Genomic DNA, 23,567 nt, shown 5'->3' on the forward strand with positions numbered 1-23,567 from the left:
TCCCAGCTCGCGGCGGCGGCGGCGGCGCTCCTCCCCCGCAGGCAGCGCCAATCGAGCTCCCAGCTCGCGGCGGCGGCGGCGGCGGCGCTCCTCCCCCGCAGGCAGCGCCAACTGAGCTCCCAGCTCGCGGCGGCGGCGGCGGCGGCGCTCCTCCCCCGCAGGCAGCGCCAACTGAGCTCCCAGCTCGCGGCGGCGGCGGCGCTCCTCCCCCGCAGGCAGCGCCAATCCAGCTCCCAGCTCGCGGCGGCGGCGGCGGCGCTCCTCCCCCGCAGGCAGCGCCAATCGAGCTCCCAGCTCGCGGCGGCGGCGGCGCTCCTCCCCCGCAGGCAGCGCCAACTGAGCTCCCAGCTCGCGGCGGCGGCGGCGGCGGCGCTCCTACCCCGCAGGCAGCGCCAATCGAGCTCCCAGCTCGCGGCGGCGGCGGCGGCGCTCCTCACCCGCAGGCAGCGCCAATCCAGCTCCCAGCTCGCGGGGGCGGCGCTCCTCCACCGCAGGCAGCGCCAATCCAGCTCCCAGCTCGCGGCGGCGGCGGCGGCGGCGCTCCTCCCCCGCAGGCAGCGCCAATCGAGCTCCCAGCTCGCGGCGGCGGCGCTCCACCCCGCAGGCAGCGCCAATCGAGCTCCCAGCTCGCGGCGGCGGCGGCGGCGGCGCTCCTCCCCAGCAGGCAGCGCCAACTGAGCTCCCAGCTCGCGGCGGCGGCGGCGGCGGCGGGAGCGGCGGCGGCGGCGGCGACGCTCCTCCCCCGCAGGCAGCGCCAATCGAGCTCCCAGCTCTCGGCGGCGGCGGCGGCGCTCCTCCCCCACAGGCAGCTCCAATCGAGCTCCCAGCTCTGTTCTTTTTTTTTTTTTTTTTGAATTTTGAGATTTTTCATTTGAAGTAAGTCTTAATGCTATTAAATTCACAAATATGCTAATTTAAATACCCAAGTCTATTATCTAAGACACACATTGCAAACACAAATATCTATTCTCTCCACATGTCAGAGCCCATTCATTTCATGGTTTGGAAATGGGGAGAATAGATCCCCTTAAACTGCAAGTCAGCAGGTGTTTCTTTACAGTTAACTTCAGCAAAATTCATACAAAATATTAATTAACAATGATCTTCTTGTTAACTCACAAGGAAACACCTTCAAAGCTGCATTTTGTTAAAGTTTCTGTACTAAAATGTAGAAAAACTGAACTACACAAATATTGAAAAGTTAAAAATTCCTTAATTTTTTATTCCTGGTACCACTACCACAATTTACAGGGCAATATACCTGATGTAATGAAAAGAAAAAGAAAAAGACAAAGCTACAACAGATAAAAGACCTCAGGAATGTACATCTAATTGACACTCCATTGCATTAATCAATAGCTGCACTTTTTGCAAACTGTGGCTAGGACAGTCCTGAGCAAGAAGGGTTTCCTGTTTAAGCTGCAGTAACTTTTCTGACTATGGATCATCGTTCCTTCTGTGGCAGATTTTTACAGTTCCTCTAATGCATTCGGGACGACTGTCTCAAAGTAACCTGCAGCTTTCCTGACACCTCCTCGCTCTCTCTCCTGCCAAGAACTGTAGCCCTTTTCTTGTGAGTTTTGAGAACCTTCTGCTACCATATCCACCACTTCCACCACCAGATCCATAACCACCACCATAGGGACTTCCCGAGCTTCTTCCACCAAAACTGCCTCCCTTCATGGGTCCATCATTTGATTGCTGTTGTCCACTATAATTTCCAAAATCATTATAGCTCCCACCACCACCATAGTTACCTCCAAAATTTCCTCCTTCATTGTAACCATCATATCCTCCACCACCGCCACCATATCCCCCATCTTGGTTTCCATATCCTGGTCCACCACCACCATAGCCTCCTCTACTACTGTAACCAGGACCACCGCCATAGTTACCACCGTCGCCTCCAAATCCGTTCTATCCACCATCACCTCCTCCATAACTACCTCTGCTGCCACCACCTCCACCACCATAGCCTCCTCTTCCACCAAGTTTCCACCACGGCCAAAGTTACCTCCACCACCTCCAAAGTTTCCTCCACGACCCATAAAGTTGCCAGATCCACCTCCACGACCTCTTTGTGATCCAGCAGATTGCGTTTCTTCTTTAGGAAGGGCCTTTTTCACTTCACAATTATGCCCATTAATAGTGTGGTATTTCTGAACAACAATTTTATCAACTGTATCATGATCATCAAAAGTTACAAAAGCAAATCCTCTCTTTTTTCCACTCTGCCTGTCTTCCATAACTTCTATGGTTTCAATCTCGCCATGCTTTTCAAAGTAGTCTCTCAAATTACATTCTTCTGTATCTTCTTTAATACCACCAACAAAAATTTTCTTCACTGTTAGATGGGCACCAGGCTTTACAGATCCTCTCTAGAACCAGCTCTCTTTGGTTCCACTACACACCCATCAACCTTGTGTGGTCGAGCACACATTGCTGCATCCACCTCTTCAACCCAAGAGTAAGTCACAAAACCAAAGCCCCTGGAACGTTTTGTTTGGGGGTCTCTTATCACCACACAATCTGTAAGTGTGCCCCATTCCTCAAACTGTTCTCTTAAGCTATCGTCTGTAGTTTCAAAGCTCAGACCACCAATAAACAGTTTTCTCAACTGTTCTGGTTCCTTTGGATCATGGCCCTCCTCCCCACCCCCCCCGGCGGCGGCGGTGGCGGCGGCGGCGGCGGCGGCGGCGGCGACGGCCGGAGTCGGGCTGGGGGCGACCGGGCGGCGGTTTTACCTCCGTTTTGAGACCGGACTCGCCTCTTCCAACTCGAGTTCAATATGGGACGGAGAGGCCAGCTCTGTTCTATGTTGGGCCATTTTACTTCAGCCTAAAAAAATTTCTTCTAGTATTCCCTAAGTTCTGCTGGGGATCAGTTTTCTTATTTTTCATTTATCTGTATTTGATTTTTTAAAATTGATTCCAATTTTCTGTTGAGATTCTCCATATTTTAATCTATTAATCCCCATCTTTTACTCTCAATATAGTCATTTTAAAGTTCTGTGCTAACTCCAGAATCTGAATTCCCTCTAAATCAATTTTTCTTGTTTTGTTTTTTTTTTTTTTTTTTTTTGTCTTAATTTTTAGTCACTTTTTCCTGCTTCAGGAATTTCATAATTTTTGATTGTGTGCTGGACATGGTGAATAAAAAATTCATAGAGACTGAAGATGCTATTACTTTGAACCAGAGAAGATTTACCCCTTTCTCTGTTAATCAGAGTGGCTGATCATTTCAGTCATTTCAGGAATTTTACTAGGTCAGAACTGGGTTGGAGCTTTACTTGTCTCATCCTACCTATGATTTTTCCTGATTTGTGGCCTCCCTGGATTTTTGCTGTGAGCCTGACAGGTCTTTGATTCTTCAATAAATACAGTCAGTTATTGACTTCAGTCTTTCAGATGTTTGAATTCAGCTCTTTAGGCTCTCAGTTCTCACAGCTTCAGAGTATGGCAAATGTAAGGAGAGACCAGCTATGTATTTGTTACCGTTACACTTTCTCAATGAAAATTTGTCTCATAAACACTGAAACATTGCAGATGATTTCACTTTTTCTGACTCAGCCCCCTTCTTGGGGATGGCACTTCTGGGTTTTTACTGTGAGTCTGGTAGGTCTCTGATTCCTCACTTTGGAAAGTTCTCTCCCTCAGGCATTAGGTATTTAAGCTTCCTGCTTTCTATAGGTTCAAAAACTGGCAAATGTCTTGAAGAGGAGACCTAATGATTGTCACAGGCCCCTTTATCTAGCGGGATTTGGTTTGTTCGTGCCATGACTGTGCAGGAAATTTCACTCTGCTTTCTTGGCTCAGTCCCCCATCATCCTGTACCACCCTGACACTAAGGAAATGTCCTGTGGGGGAAATCGGCTTGACATTCTGCTAGATTTCACTCCATCATGCCAGCAAATGAGTTCATCAAAAGGTATGGTGATTTCTCTTTTCCAGTGGAGTATGTCTCCCTACACCAAACCCCTGCTCCAAATCTCTAAATGTCCCTCTCTAGCATACTAGTTGATATTGTTTCTTGATTGCTTCCTTAGCTCGATGATCCTTTATTCAAGTTTGTTTGCTCGTTGCAGCAGGAGTGATGGCCTGTGCCTACCTAGTGCAGGCATATTATTATGGAGATATGGCTTTGGTCCCAGACACCACAATAAGGAGAATATCATAAGAAAGCAAGTCACACGAGTTGTTTGGTTTCCCAGTGCATGTAAAAGTTATGTTTATGCTATACTGTAGTCTATTAAGTGTGCAATAGCATTATGTCTAAAAAAAGTACATATCTTAATTTGAAAGCAGACTTTAAGAATGCTACCCATCATCTGAGCCTTCAGCAAGCTGTAATCTTTTTGCAATAGTAACATCAAAGATCACTGATCACAGATCATGTAACAAGTATAATAGTGAAAAAGTTTGAAATATTGTGAGACTTACCAAAACATGACATAGAGACACGAAGTGAGCAAATGCTGTTGGAAAAAATGGCACCACCAGTAGAGCTGCTTGACACAGGGTTGCCACAAACCTTCAATTTGTTACAAAAAAAAAAAAAAAAAAAAAAAAAAAGCATTATCTGCAAGGTACAATAAAGTGAAGTGCAATAAAGTGAGGTATGCCTATATATCCTGCCTCAAAGTAGAAATCCTATTTAGATCACCTTTAATTTCTCTCTATGATATATTAATAGTTTTCTGTTCAGGGTTCTTACATTTTTTATTACACTTATTATTAGGTATATGATGTTTTGATGATAATGTAGATGGCATATTTTTTAGTTTTTAATTTTATAACTTTTCAGACACAGAAAAATGTTAGTGGAATTTTTTAATGTTTGGTCTCTTATCTGGCAACTCTTCTAAAAACTAACTGATATTCTAATAAGTTATCTGTAGATGGTTTTGGATTTTCTGTATCCTTAATTATATCAAATATGGAAAGTGACAGTATTATTTCTTCCTTTCTTAGCCTTATATTTCTGATTTCTTTTTCCTGCCTTACTGCTAATGCCATTTAATACTTTTACTAACAGGTTGAATAGAAAAGGTAAGAGTTGGCATTCTTATTTTGTTCCTAATCTTACAGTGGACATTCTCCACATTTCACTATAAATAGGATGGTGGCTCTAAAGTTTTTTGTAGTTTCCCTTTGCTATGAGTTTTTAATCATACATAATTATTGAATTTTATCAAATGCTTTATCTGACTATACTGATATGATCATATACATTTTCTCCTTTATTTTATTCATGTGGTGCATGACATTTATTGATATTTGAATGTTAACTCACCTTGCATTTCTGGAGTAAAACAACTTGGTAGGAATTCACACACACACACACACATTCACTCACTCACACACTCTACATTTGATTGTCTAACATTTTGTGTATGATTTTTGCTTCTGTATACATAAAGGAGATGGGCCTATTTTCTTTTCTCATAATTGTCCTTTTAATTAGTGAATAGTATATAGAGGGTAGAGATTTAAAAGACCTTTTAAAAGGTCTTCTTCTTCTGTGATATAATACAATACAATATTACTCCATTTTTTAAAAATGACCTTTTTTATTTTCAAATAGTTTCAAATCTGCAGAAAAGATACAAACAGAGTTCCCTTTACCTCTCTCCCAGTTTTTCCTATTGCTAACATCTTATACTACCATACTATATTTTTCAAAATTAAAAAGCCAACATTTATACATTACTATTAACTAAACTTAAGACTTTTTTTGGATTTCACCAGTTTTCCTGTTAATGACCTTTTTCTGTTCTAGGACCCAATCCAGTATATCACATTCCACTTAGTTAGTTGTCATGTCTCCTTAGTCTTCTCTGGTCTATGACAGTTCCTCATTCCTTCCTTGTTTTTTATGATTTTGACAGTCTTGAGGAATATTTGTCTGATATTTTGTAGAATTGTCCTCAGTCTGGGTTTGGCTGATGTTTTTCTCATGATTAGACTGGAGTTATAGGTTTTGACAAAGAATACCACAGAAGCGAAGTAACCGTCTCATCACATCATAACAGAGAGTATGTAGTGTCTCCGTGACATCACTGGTGATGTGAAACATCATCACTTGCATAACATGGTGTTTGCTTGGTTTCTCCACTGTAAAGTTACTTTTTCTCCCATTTTATACTCTCTTTGGAATTCAATCATTAAGGCCAGCCCAGGACTGGACTTAAGGGGAAGATTAAGCTTCACCTCCACCTCCTTGGGGAGGAGATGGATGCCGGCGGGGGGGGGGGGGGGGGTGGCGGGGGGGAGGTTACCTACATATGGAATTCTTCTGTTGGCAAGATTTGTCTTCTCCCTCCCTCCTATTATTTATTTATTTATACACTCATTTATTTACTCCATTATGTTTTAATATGGATTCTTTATCATCTATATACATAATTACAACCTTAAAAACCTCTGGTTCCCCCACTGACATATAAACTCTTTGAGGAAAGGCTCTGTTTCTTTTTTATTTTTGTACACTCTATGCGTTTAGCATAGTCCCCTAATTTATAGTGGACTTCCAGTAATTATTTTGTAATGGATATCTTTCCACTTCAACTGAAAAGTACCCTTTCCTTATATAATAGCATTCTAAATCCAAAATAAAAGTAGATTTTAAAATAAGTAAAAGTAAACTCATGCATGATCACCCTGTAATAAGTATGTAAAAAAGCAAAGGGTACTGCAGAAATAACTTAACCATTGGAGTTGGATGTGTCTCCAAAAAATATTGAAGCCACATTTGGAAAGAAATTACAGTATTTGATAAGCCAAGGATATGACCTGCTGTGTGCTTTCCCTTTTTTGTTCAGATCACCAAAGGAGATTAAGACCCCGTTTTCTCCCGTCTCTGGAAAATTATCATCTGATGCAGTCACTCAGATAACAACAGAGAGTCCAGGAAAAACCATGTTTTCATCTGAGATTTTTGGTAATGCTGAAGATCGTGGACATGATATTCCAGAGCTCAGTACACAGAAGTTGGGCAAAGTTCCTGTCAAGTTTGCTTCATCATCTTCAGTCCAACAGATTACTGTTCTTCATGGCACAGATGGTAAGAGAATTTTAGGTCACATTACCAACTTTTGTGTGTCATTAACCAATAAATTTCTTGATTGGGTCTTTCTAGTTAGAAAACCTAATTTTAATTTTAAGCATTAGGTTGTACATGATGATAACATCTTTTATTTACATAGCTATGAAGAGAATATAATTTATTATGTTTTTACTTCAATTTCTAGTGAAGTTAACAACCTATGTGAAACTCATGCTACTTGTGGCTGACGTATTTTCAACTCATAATACTTGTCATAAGAATGCAAGTAGTTCATGAAAACATAAAAACTATAGAGGTTCAATTTTAGGGAGGTAGATAATTATTTGGCATTGTTTCTTTTACTATTGTTTTGCATGAGACAGTGAACAGATAGCAAACACAATACCAGTCTATTTCTTGCTCAAGAAACGTTGAGCAGGGACCCAGGTTGACTGTGACTCTGCTTTCTTTAAAACATGGAACCTTGGATTCATCATCATAGTCAACTGGAAGGGACGAAAAGCATGGAGGAGCACATGTTGGGAGGCTTTTATGGTCTAGGCCTAGGTGTGGCCCACATCACTTTCCACTGACTAGGAATAGTTTAGCTGTGCTTTCCAGGATGAAAAAGAAATGAGTTTTGGTGAACAGCTAGCAATTTCTACCATAAGGTCTACAACATTTAGAGTGTTCCTATGCTATCATGACAGTGATATTTTTATAGTGCTTACACTATATAACATTCAAAATTATAGCAAGTTATTTTCTTTTTCAGACCAGTAACTGGAAAGTTAAGTTCCCATTCTACCTCCAAATGAGGGTGGGAACTTTCAATTACTAATTTTAAAGTATTCAACAGTTTGTACAAATCTATTCAAAATAGATTTTAAGTGTTCCTACTTGTGCAAAAAGTTTATCTGTCTGTAGGTATAAATGGAATATGCCTAAATGTATAAAGAAAATTGCTTAGTTCCACATTTAAATTGCACTGAATTTAATTTGAATAAATACATTTATATGTTGAAATGGTTATATTTCTTTTCTTTTTTTTTTATTTTATTTATTTTATTTTGGCTGTGTCGGGTCTTCATCGCTGCGTGCAGCCTTTCTCTAGTTGCGGCGAGCGGGGGCTACTCTTCATTGCGGTGCACGGGCTTCTCATTGCGGTGGCTTCTCTTGTGGTGGAGCACGGGCTCTAGGCACGTGGGCTTCGGTAGTTGTGGTGCATGGGCTCAGTAGTTGTGGCTCGCGGGCTCTAGAGCGCAGGCTCAGTAGTTGTGGCACATGGGCTTAGTTGCTCCGCGGCATGTGGGATCTTCCCGGACCAGGGCTGGCACCCGTGTCCCCTGCATTGGCAGGCGGATTCTTAACCACTGAGCTATCAGGGCAGCCCGAGATGGTTATATTTCTTATACACTTTTATTGTGAAATAAAATTATGCCCCCCAAATGTATAGTCTAATCAATATCACACAGAACACCTTTAATGTGTCAGTTACCTATTGCCACCGTGATACTGTATAAGAACCTCGAAAATCTCAGTGCTTTATAACAACAGACATTTGCTTTCCTCACTCATGGGCTTATGAGTCCGTTGGAGTTTGGCATCAGGATGCAAAAACGGTTTGGGTCTGTTCCACATGCCTTGTACTGAAACCCAGGCTACTCTGGGCTATGCTGTTTTCATGTTGGTGGAAGAGCACAGGAGAGGAAATCCAACTGTGAAAGTGTATTTTATACCTCTTCTGACATCAAATGGATCAGTCTATAGAGAGCCCACAGTTCATGGTCTTACCTTTACATACAGGTACTTGGTAGAAAGGACTCCTTTAAAAGAGAAATATTATTTGGTTTAATAATAAAATATTTTTAACTCTGTGGATTCAGAAGTAAAATTTTAAAAAATATTTTAAAAGTATACAGAATAGGGCTTCCCTGGTGGCGCAGTGCTTGAGAATCCGCCTGGCAATGCAGGGGACACGGGTTCGAGCCCTGGTCTGGGAAGATCCCACATGCCGCAGAGCAACTAGGCCCGTGAGCCACAAATACTGAGCCTGCGTGTCTGGAGCTTGTGCTCTGCAACAGGAGAGGCCGCGATAGCGAGAGGCCCGCGCACCGCGATGAAGAGTGGCCCCCGCTTGCCGCAACTAGAGAAAGCCCTTGCACAGAAACGAAGACCCAACACAGCCAAAAATAAATAAATAAATAATAAAAATAAAGGAATTGCTTTAAAAAAAAAAAAAAGTATACAGAATAGCATGTTGAATTTATGACTATGTGTCCACTGCTCTGAATTAACAAATTAAGAGTAATATGCTATATGTTTATATTTAGTTCCATTTGCAAGTTTTTTGAAGAAATAAATTTTATGGTTGGACTTTCTTCTTTACCCTTCTCCAGTCCTTTCTTTCTCTCCCAGGAACAACCATTATTTGCTGAATAGTCGCTTCTTCCCCCAGAGATAGGCAGTCCAAAGTAACTTTAAGACTTCTGCATCCAAACATAAAGTTGTTGAGAATTTCAAAAAGCCACTTATCTTGCCTCTGAATTCTCCATCTCCACATGGTAACCATTCTTGCTCTGGGTCCATTGTAATTCTGCCCAATTGTTGTTGTCCATTTTCTGCAAACTTTGAACTAAATGGTAAATTTAACCATCACCACCAAGCTTTATATACACTGGTGGAGGAAGAAAACTACTAAGTCAATATCCTAACAATAATGACTACAGCAACGTCCAAAGAGAAGTAGAGGCTACAACCTATTTTTCCTGTTATTTAAATTCTTCCAGCCTCTATACATTTCTTCATTCTCCTTGAATTCAGCCAGGTTCTCATTGGCTGGGGTTTTGCCTGATAGGTTGGTACAAGTGTTCCTAAGTAGTCTAAGGCTTTGCTAGCCCTGCATAGGTTTAAGGTAATTTTTTGTTAATTTCTATGACCAGGCTTGGTAAAGTGGTCCCCTAGGTGTAAGCCATACTCCTACTGACTTTCTTCTTTTAAGGTAACCTTATTTCTCCCTGATAGTTAAGGTCAATTGTAGTTTTAGTCAACACTATGGCATCCTATTCCCTGTATTGTTTCAGTGACATAAAGAATGTAAAATGAGGGGCTTCCCTGGTGGCGCAGTGGTTGAGAATCTGCCTGCAAATGCAGGGGACACGGGTTCGAGCCCTGGTCTGGGAAGATCCCACATGCCACGGAGCAACTGGGCCCGTGAGCCACAATTACTGAGCCTGCGCGTCTGGAGCCTGTGCTCCACAGCAAGAGGGGCCGCGATGGTGAGAGGCCCGCGCACCGCGATGAAGAGTGGTCCCCACTTGCCGCAACTAGAGAAAGCCCTCACACAGAAACGAAGACTCAACACAGTCATAAATAAATAAATAAATAAATAAATAAATAAATAAATAAATAAAAAAAAAAAAAAAACCGAATACAGGTATAAAAAAAAAAAAAAAAAAAAAAAAAAAAGAATGTAAAATGACTAGATGGCTCCTGTCTCCCGGTAGAAGTGCCCCTCCCTTATTTCTAAGATCTTCCATCAAACAAAGCAGAGTCACAGAGATAGAAAGCAAAAGATTTTAAAGGCTTCTGCCTTTGTTCCTAAATACATGCATTCTGTCTGTGGGATAGGCAAGTGCCACATGTGGTTCTGAGCACATGCCGTATTCAGTAAGCTAGCATTCCAGCCTCAGAAAGTGATGCCTCCCAGCTTGTGCCATGACAGTTATCAGTAAATTGTTCACTCGCTTTTTTGTTCTTGAGTTTACCATAGCTGTGGGTGATCAGGCTTGTGAGGAGAACAGTGACTCCCTTTAGTCGTCAGCCTTTTGTCTCATTTCCTTCACTATGAAGTCAGTTCCTTGGTTGGAAGCAGGGTACTAGTAATATGGATTCCATGTCAAATCATCAGAATCATGGAGTGGCCAAGGATGGTAACACAATTCTAAGTAGTTTATAAGTTGTTATTGCATCCAGAATGAAGGAGATCTCATTCTACTCTGGGACTATCAGACTCTGTCTAGAGTATTTTGATTTTTATAAACTAGACATGGGCAACTAGGAGTCCATCTAGAGGTGATTACAGGATGCAAGAGAAGACCATGGTCCATAAGGATAAACTGAAGAAGCTGTTGTGTTTAATCAGGAGAAGTGGTAGCTATCTACAAAATTCTATTTGAATGAGCAGTACAACCCCATGAATACTGAGGAGTAACCTAAACAAGAATTTTATAGGGCTCATGTGATGGCAATACTAATCCTTTGTGTAGGCATAGAAAAGGACAGTAGACTAAAAGGAGGGATGGGATATTTCTGAATGGGAAAATTGAATATTTAAAGATGTCATTTATTCCCAAATGAATTTAAACTCTAATGTAATTCTACTCAAAATTCTAATGGAATTGTTCTTTTGAACTTGTTTAATTGATCTTAAGTTTTTTCAGGAAGAATAATAAAGAAAATACTGGAAAAGAAGAGTAATGGGGAGGATAAATTTTAGCAGCAGCCAGTGGAGTGTTTTCATGGGATGCCTGGAAGTTGCAGACATTATTCTCACCCTTGACCTATGGGCCCAGACTCAGTCATATGTCCATACATGTCTGCAAGGGAGATTGGGAAATACAGTGTACAGATGAGCAGTATGTACCCAGCTAAATATCAAAATGCTGTTACAGAGACAGAGTTTCTACCACATCATGAAAGAAAAACAAGTGTATAGAAAAAGATTTCAGGGACTGCCCTGGTGGCGCAGTGGTTAAGAATCCACCTGCCAGTGCAGGGGACACGGGTTCGAGCCCTGGTCCGGGAAGATCCCACATGCCGCAGAGCAACTAAGCCCGTGCTCCACAACTACTGAGCCTGTGCTCTAGAGCCCGCGAGCCACAACTACTGAGCCCATGCTCCACAACTACTGAAGCCTGCATGCCTAGAGCCTGTGCTCCACAACAAGAGAAGCCACTGCAGTGAGAAGAGTGAGAAGCTCGCGCACCACAACGAAGAGTAGCCCCCCACACCGCAACTAGAGAAAGCCCGCGTGCAGCAATGAAGACCCAATGAAGCAAAAAAATAAGAAGAAGAAAAAGATTTCATCTTCTATAATAATCAAATTACTACCATGTCACAGACATTTTAGAAAGAATTTTAGCAGTTAGTATTTAAAAAAACGAAACTTTATAAATGACATAATTTTTCACTCTGAAATCAGGAAACTTATGTGAAATGGGGCAGCAGGGGAGAATGGGTATGCTATGAACAGGAAGTCTTTATTACAGAATTCTTTATTATTGAAAATTTAATCCAGCCTAAATTTTTAACATTATGAGAAGGGTTAAAAACACTTAATGTGTAGTAGAATGATAAAAAATGTGAAGATAGGAAATAAAATGAATATTTTATTATCAATGTAAAGTAGAAAAACTGAATTCCACATTATACATACTATACACAACTATGTAAACAAATAAGCAATACAGAGGAAAGACCTGTAGAAATACATTAAAATATTAATAATAGTTATCTTTGAGTGGTAAGACTTTGTCTTTTTTATTTCTGTGTATTTTTTTAATATTGAGAATTTATACTTTTATAATGGAAAACTTATTTTGAAAATCTGCCACATAGAAGAGAATTAGATTTACTTTCTATGACTCTGGAGGGAGAATCTTCAAAGATCAGTAGTAGGGGTTAACAACGACCAGGTTTGGGTTCAATATAAGATAAAGTGTTTCTTAGTTAGAGCCATCTAAATATGGAATAGATTGCTAAGAAGTCGTCTTCTCAATGAATCCTACCCTTACCACTCTATTTAAACTGCATCCTGCTGCAATTTCCCAAATACTTCTAATCTTCCTCAGCATTTTCTAATTTTTTGGGGGGGGGAGTGGCTGTTTTGGGTCTTTGTTGCTGCACACGGGCTTTCCCTAGCTGTGGTGAGTAGGGGCTACTCTTCGTTGTGCTGCATGGGTTTCTTATTGTGGTGGCTTCTCCTGTTGCAGAGTGCGGGCTCTAGGCGCACAGGTTTCAGTAGTTGCAGCACGAGGGCTCAGTACTCGCAGCACAAGGGCCCTAGAGCACGTGGGCTTCAGTAGTTGCGGCACATGGGCTCAGTAGTTGTGGCGCTCGGGCTCTAGGGCGGGCGGGCTTTGGTAGTTGTGGCACGCAGGCTCAGTAGTTGTGGTGCACAGGCTTAGTTGCTCCACAGCATGTGAGATCTTCCCAGACCAGGTATCGAACCCCTGTCCCCTGCATTGGCAGGCAGATTCTTAACCCACTGCACGACCAGGGAAGTCCCAGTATTTTCTAATTTTTTATGTCACTAATAATTTATAAAAACACTAGATGATTTACTTATTTAGTATGCTAATTGTTTACTGTCTATCTCCCTCTTCTAGAATGCTAGTTTACTGATACATTCCAAGAATCTTGACCACTGCTTGGCACATTAAAGGTACTTAATATTTGTTCAGTTAATTAATAAATGTTTTCTTATTAATTATTCTGATCTTTATGTCCTTAGGCCAGCCTTTACTGTTGCCATATAAGCCTTCTGGTAGTACAAAGATGTACTATGTTCCCCAATTAAGACAAATTCCTTCATCTCTGGATTCCAAGTCAGACACCACCATTGAGAGCTCACACTCAGGTATTATGCAGAAATTATTCAAAATTTTACTTTTTGAAATTTTATTTGTGGATTGGCTGTTTAATTCTGGATGACATATGAAAGCTCAGTGCTATTTAATCTTTAAGTGAAACATGGAGATTTTCATGACACAGTCTCTGGTTCAGATAGGTGAGTTATTTGGTCAGATGTATTGTGTACACTCAAACATTTGATAAATATTTGAAGAAAATTGTATGAACAGTTACTTGTTTGGGTTAGTGGACTCCATCTAGGACAAAGGTTTCCAAGTTTTCTCTGTTCACAGTCACCTTAGTGTTTGGGTGATTTCTTTTCTCATCATCGTGGGGATATAAATCATCAGCAGCATATAAATACATGAAGTATTTTTTCAGATACTAAGCTATTATGTTATTAGGGTATAAAAATACTTACCGTTTTGATCTTACAGCTTAATAAGCAAAAATATTTTTGGTTTTGTGTTTGAAAGAAAACATTTTACTTTGTTCAGAAATATGCATAATTACTTGCTAACGAGATATGTGTGGCTATTAGGGCACAGTTTCTCACACCTTGAGATGAGATTGGACACAACCACCCTCATTTATTGCTTTTGTTACAGAAACTGTCAAAAATCCAACTCTGCAGAGATACAGACAGCAGCATTGAAAGGAATGTAGCAGTATCTAATGTTGAAACTTTAAACTATCTTTAGCTATTAGTTTTTGTCCTGTACACCAGATATTACATATCACTGTTTCTCTAGAGTTTTAAAATATCCCACAACATCCCTGTGAGATCACCACAATAGAACTGCAGATTTAGAAAATGAATAGCATCCTGTGGAGGAACTGAATAAATATTTTCTGTGGAAAATTATAAGGATACGGAGTTGGTATGGTGCGGGGTTTTGATTGTTGGGATAACATATTGATTGGTCCACAGGAGTTGACTTGGTTCCGTGTAGATATAAATTGTTCATGATTTGTCAATAGACATCTTTATAGGTGTAGAAATTAAAAAGAAAGTAGTTGTCCCTGGTCTTATGCAGATTTTCTGTTAATTTTAAGAGGACCCAACTAGTATCTAATGGTAACTGAGTTAAAGCCCCTGATATAATTGCTCCTGATTTCCCACTGTGATGCCACTGAAAAAAAGAACCACAAAATGCTCATATGTTAGGATTGATTATGAAGCCTATAACCAGGAACTGGAAGAAATTTTCACTACCTGCATGGCTATGATTTTAAAAACTCACTTAGTGGCTACGAGACATAAAACAAGCTTACTTAATTGATTGTAGGTAGGAAAATCTTTTATCTCAGTCTCACTTTCAGCCCCCTAGTTCAGAAGACAGAATGTACCAATAGAAGTGTAATCAGGTGTTCCAGTATTTTTTGAGGCCTCCTGTGTACTTCTATTCATTTACATCCTAACTCTTCCCTTTGGAGACATTAACTTTGAGAAAAATTGGACAGTAGTGGGAAGAGGAAATGACTACTCAGGGATGGTACACTGTATCCTGAGAAATACTGTCCGTATAAATAAAGTACTGAATGCATCAATTAGACAAGAAGAGATCTGTTGGCTATATATACTTGAGGTTGTCATTTATCATGTTCTGCATCTATTCTGAGAGTGAGGGAGTTGACAGAAGAAAATAATAGTTTCTTAGACCAGTAGAGCTGATCTAGCTGAAAGCCTAGGAATTGTTCTGATAGATAGTGTCTATTAGTGTGTTGTGATTCTATAGATACTAGAAAGATCCAACTAGAGTTTGGGGCCAAGGGCAAGTCATAAACCGTTGCAGATATTTGGACCAAATAATTTCTCCTCAGTTGAGAATGAGTAAACAATTGAACTCATAAAATTCTTTTAAAGACAAAAACAAAGGGACTTCCCTCGTGGCGCAGTGGTTAAGAATCCGCCTGCCAATGCAGAGGACACGGGTTCCAGCCCTGGTCCGGGAAGATCCCACATGCCACAGAGCAACTAAGCCTGTGCGCCACAACTACTGAGCCTGCGCTTTAGAGCCTGCGAGCCATGACTACTGAAGCCCGCATGCCTAGAACCCATGCTCCGCAACAAGAGAAGCCACCGCAATGAGAAGCCCGCGCACTGCAACGAAGAGTAGCCCCCGCTCGCCGCAACTAGAGAAAGCCCGTGCACAGCACCAAAGACCCTACACAGGCAAAAATAAAAATAAATAAATTAAAAACAAAACAAAAACAAAAAAACAAGGCAAAGGTAACCTCGCAAAGAAAGAGATAGATGTTAGAGATTTACTCATTAGGTCAAGTAACACTCTGAAGTAGTAACAGGATTTCATTTATATCTGACAGTAAGTTCTGTGAAGATAGGTACTATGCCTTTTTTTTTGTAAGCCATTTTATACCTCATACCAATATATAATATAGATGTTATTTTGATATTCATTTAAAGACATTTAAATACTTTATGTACTAGTACTGTCAATAGGAGCAAAAAGCCATGGGGAGAGAACTGGCTGGGAGTTTTAAAACAAAGTGAGGAGTTAATAGCAGAAAAAAATGGTGGAGTAAAGACCTCCAACATTTTGCCCTGTGATAAAAGCAACAGAATTTTGGCAAAACTTTATGGAAAACTTTTCCAAAACTCTGGAAATTAACCAAAGGCTTGTAGCTTTTGTAGTAAGCATTTATTCAAGAAAAATGGCTGAACCTTGATAAGAATAGTAATAAGCTTGTGGCATTTTACCTTGCCCTATTCTCATTGCCATACTCAGCTCAGTGATTGATAACCTTGAAAAATATCAGCCTGCATTCCCAGGACTGGAGGGAGCAGAACAGAGCTGGACCTCTTTCACAATTTCATTCCCAAAGAATTGTCAGTATTTGACCTGTCTGATGGCTCTCTGGAAGACTCCACTCAAAAGGCTTATCTTTATTCGACCTTACTCAGAGCTATCCAGTGCGTATGAGCCTCTGTGTCTATGTGTGAGGTGTTTGTCAAAAAACACTTACAGGCAAGTGTTTTATTTTAGTTTCTTAAATATTTATTTATTTAATTTATTTATTTTGGCTGTGCCGGGTCTTAGTTGCACCACTCAGGATCTTCGTTGCGGCATGCGGACTCCTTAGTTGCAGGACCTAGTTCCCTGACCAGGGATCGATCCCAGGGCCCCTGCATTGGGAGCTCGGAGTCTTACCCCCTAGACCACCAGGGAAGTCCCCAAGCAACTGTTTTAATGTCACAATGCATGAGGCAGTGGATAACACTTGAGACAAACAATAGACTAACCAAAAGCTTTATCGGAAAAACTGAGGATGAGATGTCCATAGATATGTTGAAAAGCACTGATATATTCCTAGGACTCTAGAAGACCACAAGTGTGCACAGGCCTGAGTGCATGCTCAGGAAAGATCTGAGAGGGGCCTACCCTTTACCTTTGGCTGCCCTTGAGGCTCTGGGCAAGAAGAAAGGGAAGGCTAAGGCCGAATTGATAACTCCCTGCCCTCAGCGTTGATGGCTATGTGCACGTAGTCCCTCGGCAAAGACTGGGAGATTTATTGTTTCTAGATGTTTAAGGATATCTCCATCTAGGCATTAGCTGACCACTAAGCTAGTTGAGTGGCAGCTTCAGTAGACTTTATAGAATTTGTTCAGAAAAGTTACTTAAAAAAAAAAAAACAGCGTAAAGCAACAGCAGGAAACCCTAGGGAGGTAGTAGACTCTGATTTCCAGGGTTGTCACATTATATTTTTTAAGATGTCCAGTTTTCAACAAAAAGTTACAAGATATGGAAATTCAAAGTAAAAAAAAATATATATGGACCATACAAAAGAAAAATAGCAGTTTAGAAACTGTCTGTGAGGAATCTCAGACATTGGACTTACTAAATGAAGATGTTAAAATAGCTATTTAAAATATGTTCAAAGAACTAAATGAAACCATGTCTAAAGAAGTATAAGAACAGTGTCTTACCAAATAGAGAATATCAATAAAGAGAAATTACAAAAAAGAACCAAATAGAAGATCTGTAGTTGAAAAGTACAATAACTAAAATAAAAAATTGACTGGAGAAAGCTCAGTATCAGACTTGAACAGGCAGAAGTATGAGTCAGTGAACATGAAGATAGGCCAATTGAGATTATCCAGTGTGAGAAACAGAAAGAAAAAAGAACGAAGAGAAATTAACAGAATCTCAGAGTCCTATGGGACACCTTCAAGCATCCTATTATACACATAATGGGAGTTCCAGATGAAGAGACAGAAAAAGAGACTGAAGGAGTATTTGGAGAAATAATGGCCTAAAATTTCACAAATTTGATGACTGCTGTTAATCTGCACATCCCAAAAGCTCAAGGAAGTCCAAGCATGATACAGTCAAAGAGAGCCACATCTACATACATCATAAACCATCAAATGACAAAGACAGTGTTAAAGCAGCAAGAGCGGAGTTATCATGTACAAAGAATCTTCAATAAGACTAATTGCTGATTTTTCATCAGAAACCATAGAGGCCAGAAGGCATTGCAATGACATATGCAAAGAGCTGAGGAAAAAAACCTGCCTACCAAGTATTCTGTACCTAGCAAAACTACCCTTCAGAAATGAAGGAGAGATTAAGACATTCTCAGATAAACAACAGTTGAAAGACTCCACTGCTAGCAAACTGACCCACAGAAAATACTAAAGAGATTTTTTTCAAGATGGAATGGTGAACACCAGACAGTAACTTAAATCCACATGAAAAAAGTACTAAAGGTAACTACATAAGGAAATACAAAAGACAGTATAAATGTATTTTTGTTTGTAATTCAGTTTTTCTCCTATATGACTTAAAAGACAAATGCAGTATAAGCAAGTCCCAAATACACACAAAAAAAACTAACAGAATTAAAATGATAAAACCTGACACTATATTTTTAAATAAATAAATTTATTTATTTATTTATTTGTATTTTTATTTTTGGCTGCGTTGGGTCTTCGTTGCTGCGCGCGGGTTTTCTCTAGCTGTGGCGAGCAGGGGCTACTCTTTGTTGTGGTGCGCGGGCTTCTCGTTGCGGTGGCTTCTCTTGTTGAGGAGCACGGGCTCTAAGTGCATGGGCTTCAGTAGTTGTGGCTCTTGGGCTCTAGAGCGCAGGCTCAGTAGTTTTGGCACGCGGGCTTAGTTGCTTCGTGGCATGTGGGATCTTCCCAGACCAGGGCTCGAGCCCGTGTCCCCTGCACTGGCAGGCGGATTCTTAACCACTGTACCACCAGGGAAGTCCGAAAAACTGACACTATTAAAGGGAGAAATATTTCAAGCCAATAGCAAAAGGTCATATATTGTATAATTCCATGTATATGAAATGTCCAGAATGAGCAAATCCGTATAGACAGAAAGTAGATTAGTGGATGCCAGGGGATGTTGGGGAGGGGAAAATAGGGAGTAACAGCTAACATATACAAGATTTCTTTGTGGGGGGCGTGACAAAAATGTTCTGGAATTAGATAACAATATTGGTGGTGAAAATACTAAGAACTAGTGAATTGTACACTTACTTTAATTGGTGAATTTTTTTTTTTTTGAATCTTGTAGAAGTTTTTATTTCAGTGATTAAAAGAACGCAGTAAATGGAAAGTATGCTGGTTTACATTAGGCATGCACCTCTACCTGAAACTGCTGTTAGTTTTTTTTTGTTTTTTTTTTTTTGTTTTTCTTTTTTTAAATTTATTTATTTATTTATTTATGGCTGTGTTGGGTCCTCGTTTCTGTGCGAGGGCTTTCTCCATTTGCGGCAAGCGGGGGCCAATCTTCACCACGGTGCGCGGGCCTCTCACCATCGCGGCCCCTCTTGCTGCGGAGCACAGGCTCCAGACGCGCAGACTCAGTAGCTGTGGCCCACGGGCCCAGCTGCTCCGCGGCACGTGGGATCCTCCCAGACCAGGGCCCGAACCCGCGTCCCCCGCACTGGCAGGCAGACCCCCAACCACTGCGCCACCAGGGAAGCCCTGCTGTTAGTTTTTGACTGGCCTAAATCTTTATAACTTATTTTTTCATTTAGGCACATCTTTAAATTTTTTTGGACCCTGACATACAGGGTAAGTTAACTTCTTCCTTGTGGCAGTTTAGTATGAGAATTATGTTCGCTGGCTAGATTCCTTTAACTAAAGGCCTCTAGACTCTCAGGCTACCTGTACTAGCTCAAGACTGTACTTTATATATAGATATTTAAGTGAATCACAGTATAAGGGAGGGAGATAATCTAGAAAGGTGAAATGTACTGTATGAATACTCCATACATTTTTTTTCTAGCACAGATAATCAAACACTAGATAAGGAGGCCTACAGTCAAGTACCAAATTACTCTTTCCCCCACTGCTGCCCTTTCTGAGAGACACAAAGATGTATATCGATCTCTCCAGAAATCTGAAAGGAATCCACACAAATAACAGATTATTACCTATGTGGTCCCACATATCAAATTATAGAGCAGTTCCACTATTAAAATTATAGGAAGCAGTTAATGGGACTATGAGGAAAGCATCGTCCCACATACAGTAACATACACCTAGTAGAGTTTTCCATTCATCTGTCAATTGTTTTCCCAAGATTAGCATTAAAAAACACAACCCCAAACACATTTGACCCTCAAACCACCCCCACACACAAAAATTGGTCTTTGTTCATTCTCAGATGACAGGATGTCCCAAGAGTGACAAAGGTGGGAGCCGATCCCCCCACAGCCTTTTCTTCAACCATCCCATCAACTGCTCTTCATTTCTTGAACTACCTTCCTTTTCCAGAGAGGTAATAATCAGGTCAGTCAGAAAGGCTTTCTGAGAAGACTGGCTTGGATTTCTGGGTCTGTTCCAGTCGATTCAAGATGAATTGGCTTGTATCAATGAAGCGCTCAACGCAGTTCACAAAACAGGCCTCAGCCCGACTGTCCAACTTTGGCCCAGGCTTGTCCATGCACATTTCCCAACAAAGTTCCGTCATCTGGTGCACCAGCTGCTGGAAGCACTTCTTCTGAGTCTCTACCTCGATGAAATGCTGCAGCTGCGGGTCGACCGAGCCCAAACCCGCTGCGGAGGAAGACGAGGAGGACGCCATCCCAGCGCGGCCACGCGTGCCGAGACAAACTCCGCACCAACTCACCGACCTTCACGTGTCTCCGCGGCGGAACCCTTAATTGGTGAATTTCATGTTTTGTCTCAATTTAGAAAAAAAAGTGTGTGTGTTGGGGGGGGTGTGGGCAGGAATGAACATATGAAGGAAAAGACTGCCTAAAACTGTAAAGATTTGGTAACAGATTTAAAATACATTTTGCAGGCAAAAAGGGTGGAATTAACATGAAGGAAGTTAAATTAGTGATGAGGACAAATCTGAGAGTCTGCAAAATTACAGAGGAAAAAGAAGAAGAAAATGAAAATGCTGTGAAAGATGATGAGAGACATAAGAAACATAGCTAAGTAAACCAAACCAAGAATTATATCTGTAGCTGAGGAAGAAAGTAATATTCAAACACTTAATTGAATAAAACATCCTCCTCCTGAAAAGGGGAACACTGTATGCAGATTGAAAGTTGCCATAAAAATCCAGGGAAAAATCAGAGACTGAGACACATATCAGAAAAAGATTTTTGAGTTAAAATAAATAGAAGAAAATCCCATAAATATACAATTAAAAAAAAAAAGTTAAGAGAAGAAAATTTAGTCTGATATCAGGCTTATTTAAAATACTAAATGTAAAAATAATGGAACCAAATCTGTATTTATTGGGAAAATTATATAATTCAAGGATTTATGGACCCAGTGCATTTTCATTAAGCACTATGACAATGAAAAGACATTTTCACAAGTACACAGCAGCTAGAAAGTATATTCAACCTCTGTACCTTCTTGAAAAATTCACTTGAAGACTCACCCAGCTGAAGAGATGAATCAAAATGAAGAAGTCATTACAGAGAAATGAAGCAATGCTGAAAGTGATCAGTGGTGAACTTTGAAGTCAGTTTGACACAACACTCATCTAAACAGCAAATTTAGTTACAAGGTGGAAAAAAAAATGCCAAAAGTTAATTTTGGAATGAAAGGCATGAAAAGAAAAAACAATTGTGTTTCTTGTCTTTTTGACTAAAGAGGTGTCATTTTATTCATGACTTGGTGATCAGATAGGTTAAAGAAGTTTTCATAAAAAATAAATTTGACTTGATTAAAATTTAAAACTTGTGTGCACCAAAAAACAAAACACCATCAACATAGTAAAAAGGTTGCACACAGAATTGGGAAAAACATGTGCAATTCATATATCTGATGAGAGATGACTATCCATAATATATGAAGAACTCTTACAGTTCAACAACAGCAAAAAGCAATCTAATTTTTAAATGAGTACAGAATCTGAAGAGCCATTTCTCCAGGAAAGATACAGATGGCCAAAGAGAACGTGAAAAGATGTTTTACATCATTAGTCATGAAGGAAATGTAAATAAAAACTACAAAGAGATACCACTTCATACCCATTAGGATGGCTTTTATGAAATAAAAAAGAGCAAGGGTTGGCAGGGATATGGTGAAATTGGAACTCTTGTGTATTGCTGATGGGAATGTAAAATGGTAGAGCCACCGTGGAAAACAGTGTAGTGGTTCCTCAAAAAATGAAACATAGAATTACTATATGATCTAGCAATTCTTCTTCTAAGTATATACCCAAAAGAATCGAAAGCAGGGATTTGAACAGATTTTGAACACCCAGGTTCATAGCAGCATTATTAACAATAGCCAAAGGGTGAGAACAATCCAGATGTCTACCACCTGATGAATGGATCAATACAATGTGATATATACATACAATAGAATATTATTCAGCCTTAAAAAGGAGTGAATTTCTGACACATGCTACACTGTGGATGGACTTTGAAGGCATTGTGCTAAGTAATACAAGCCAGTCACAAAAGGGTTGGAGGAGGAGGAAAAGGAGTTATTGTTTAATAGGTACAGAGTTTCCATTTGGGAAAATGAGTTAATTCTGGAGATGGATGGTGTGATGGTTGCACAACAATGTGAATATACTTAATGCCTTAACTTGTATGCTTAAAAATGTTTGAAATGGTAACTTTTATGTATATTTTACCACAATGGAAAAAAGCTACCAAAAAATAAAACTCGAAAAGAATTTTAAAACTAGATATCTGTCTTCCAAATTATTGTTGAGTATATAAAATAAGCAAAATAACATAGAACAAGAACAGGAAACAAGAGGGGCCTCCGTGGTGGCGCAGTGGTTAAGAATCTGCCTGCCATCGCAGGGGACACGGGTTCAAGCCCTGGTCCAGGAAGATCCCACATGTCGTGGAGCAGCTAAGTCCATGCACCACAACTACTGAGCCCGCATGCCACGACTGCTGAAGCCCGCGAGCCTAGAGCCCATGCTCCGCAACAAGAGAAGCCACTGCAATGAGAAGCCCGCGCACCGCAAGGAAGAGTAGCCGCGGCTTGCCGCAACTAGAGAAAGCCCACACATAGCAACGAAGACCCAACGCAGCCAAAAAAAAACAAACAAACAAGAAACAAGAAACTTTAAGATAGCATAAATAAGTCAGATGAATAGATTACGATGAAATGTCTTTAACTATGATAAGTAATTTTGGCGTACATTGGCATTGTGTCATACATGCATTTAAACAAGTTCAATTACATGTATTTAACAAAAAGAGAAGAGGAGAATGAACCTTAAGAGTACAAGTGTGTTGTACCCTCCACACTCTTATCAGCATATTAGCATGAGAGAGTTTGAAATGAGAGGTGGGAAACCTCAGTTCTCGAAGTTCAGTGTCCTCATTTGACTTTTATAGTTTAAGCATCTTTTAACTTGCTTCCCTGAGTATGATTCTAGAGTTTAAGTGTTTTTAGTACAATGTGGTCTCTAAACACA

At 40.4% G+C, this 23,567-nt stretch overlaps 1 long non-coding RNA gene and 2 pseudogenes across 3 annotated transcripts in view; 2 read left to right on the top strand and 1 right to left on the bottom strand.

The window, feature by feature from the left end:
• Positions 1 to 23,567, top strand: part of LOC309643494 (uncharacterized protein C2orf78 pseudogene) — a 110,590-nt pseudogene that overhangs the window by 38,207 nt on the left and 48,816 nt on the right. The window lies entirely within an intron of this gene.
• On the top strand, positions 3,838 to 9,745 carry LOC309643393. Its single transcript, XR_014253704.1, has 2 exons — positions 3,838 to 8,958; positions 9,289 to 9,745. It is a non-coding gene; the product is annotated as an uncharacterized lncRNA (long non-coding RNA).
• LOC309643376 (mitochondrial import inner membrane translocase subunit Tim8 A pseudogene) lies at positions 19,356 to 23,566 on the bottom strand (annotated as a pseudogene). The gene has a single exon. The product of its transcript is annotated as a mitochondrial import inner membrane translocase subunit Tim8 A pseudogene (transcript).

This window comes from Balaenoptera physalus (assembly GCF_965194825.1).
Source record: "Balaenoptera physalus genome assembly, chromosome: 15".
In the NCBI taxonomy this organism is placed as follows: domain Eukaryota; kingdom Metazoa; phylum Chordata; class Mammalia; order Artiodactyla; family Balaenopteridae; genus Balaenoptera; species Balaenoptera physalus.